Source organism: Penaeus monodon, chromosome 3 (assembly GCF_015228065.2).
Source record: "Penaeus monodon isolate SGIC_2016 chromosome 3, NSTDA_Pmon_1, whole genome shotgun sequence".
In the NCBI taxonomy this organism is placed as follows: domain Eukaryota; kingdom Metazoa; phylum Arthropoda; class Malacostraca; order Decapoda; family Penaeidae; genus Penaeus; species Penaeus monodon.
The window spans coordinates 23950447-23952862 of NC_051388.1; positions in this window are offsets into that span (position 1 = coordinate 23950447).

Consider the following 2416-nt stretch of genomic DNA (forward strand, 5'->3'; position numbering starts at 1 on the left):
GCACTCATGTACGGGAACTGTACATATAATGTTTTTTTTTTTATTTTTCAACAGTTGTACCGATTTTAAATTTTCACTGAAAAGCATCATCCTCACTAAAAGCAACAAGCCGACACAAAATTTGATTATATTCTCTTTCATGAATCTTATAATTTGATCCAGGGCTTTTTTCTCCCCTTTTAGTTTAAAAAAAACCCTATAAGGGCGCGTCGTTTCATATGCTGAATGCCAATGTCAAAGTGATCCCAAAGATCACAGCAACGGGAAGTTGAGATGATTAACATACTTAACTGTTTAATAAACTCGGTAGGGGGGAGTGAAAAAACCCAAACAGTGAATTATACTGTCAAAAGAAAGGGGTTTTTGGGTAAAATGTTAATAATGTTAAACTTACCACCACACCTGTGTATACACTGCATATGTTAAATAAAAATTACAAAACCCTCTTTTCGGGAAATTTCCTGCGACGCCGCTTGGCTCCCAAACCCGTATCGGTTTATACTGTTCCTTTGGTCCTGCTGATGGAAAACAGCTTGCTCCACATTTCTTTCGCCCATGCTCGACTCTCCCTATAGGGGAGGGGGTAAGACAGTAAGCCATAGCGACATACTGAAGGGGGCCCATCAAAATATTGTGTGTGTGTGTTCCACACCCCACACACACCACAACACACACACAACACACACACCACACACCACACAACAACACACACCACCACACGAAACAACACACCACACACACACACACACACACACACACAACACACACCCACACACATGAACCCTGGCCCAGCGCTTACCCTATGACAAGTATGTGTCCCTTTTCGATGACTACCATTACTTTTCCCAAATAGTCTTTTACAATTGGGGCATGTTGTCGTTGCGCCCTTTTGGCTTGAAAACACGGACACCAGTTCTGATATTCCTCGCCATCACTTCTACTCTTTAAAACCATGTAATCCTTTGGGGGCCCCTTTTAAATTTTTTTTTTTTTTTTTAGTGGTAAACAAACATGAATACGTTCATTAGTTAAGATTTAATTATTTTTTCTCATTATTTGAGGGTTATATTTTTTATCTGCAAAGAATTGATCATTTTTTGGATTTTAAGCAGCCATCTTTACTCTTTTTCTTGACCGACCGCACTTTCTCTTTCCCTTCCGATCGTTGGGACATGGGAAAGGGCCAAAATATAGACACTCATTTTTCCCGAAAAAATTTGTTTTTATTAATTTTACACCATGGGGAAACCGTGCATCGTTCATTGCTCATTGGTGACTGTTCTAAACGGCCCCTAGAATGGGCTTTTGGCGATTTTATATAAAATTTTTTATTTTTAAGTATGGTTAGGATCTTCCCATACATAGTGCACAAGAAAGCCCGATATCCCGGGTTCGTATATACCTAAAAATCTAAGCCCCCAGTATGATAGAAGGTGTAAGTAAAACCAAAGTTTTTGTTGATCGGCAAATTTTGATGGGTAGCCGCATTTACACCATTCATTAATGTAGGGGCTAGGGTTTAAACTAAAAATCGTTATTCAATTATTAATCATGCCTTTTTCCTCTTTAGCAGTTGCCTGCATGCTTTGGGAAATCCCAAGCGATTTTTAATTATGATAGTATATACCCGTAGGGAATGTCATGACGCCCCTCACGATATCAGAAGAGGCAGGGTTTTTTTCAGATTTTCCGGGGTCAATTTTCTTCATTCTATGGGATTTTTGGGGACAGGACCCCCCCCCCGCACTGAAATCGACATGCATACTAACATGGCACCTCGGCAGTTTAGAATTTCTGGCCCCGAAAATTTTTTTGCTTGAAAACTTGGGAAAAAAAAAAAATTATTAATGCATAATTCTGTTGCTATCTTAAAAGTTTTAATTTAATGTATTTGAAAATTTTTTTAATATGATTGCTAATTCATCTCAGTATCGTTAAATTTAAAGTTTAATCTTCGTGTTTGTGATTCATAAAAGCGAAAATAAAACTGCAAATTTTTTTTAATGGTAGTGGCACTTAACACCCCTCTTCTCTTTTTCCCTTTTTTTTCTCTTACTATCTTGGCCCTTCATTTAATCGGTTTTTCCGATATCCAAATGGGACCGAAGAAAGGGCGCTGCTGCGAAAAGTTTTCCCTTAGGTGCTGTGGGAAGGGTTCACCAGAAGATTTTCCAGAAGCCTGTCGCCAGGGGTTCGTCAGAGCAGGTATTAAACTCAAAAAATTAGTGGAAGGGCCCGCTTTCCGGGACTTCGTAGATCCAGCGAAGGGCCAGGAAAATTTCCCGCACAGGGACCCTCGCCCCAGAGCGTGGAAGGGGGCCGCCCCCGGACCACCCGCGATCCAGTCAAACTCCAGGAGTTGTCACGAGATATCAGCCCCCCCTGAATCCAAAGGGACGCTCCGCCCGGTTGCCCG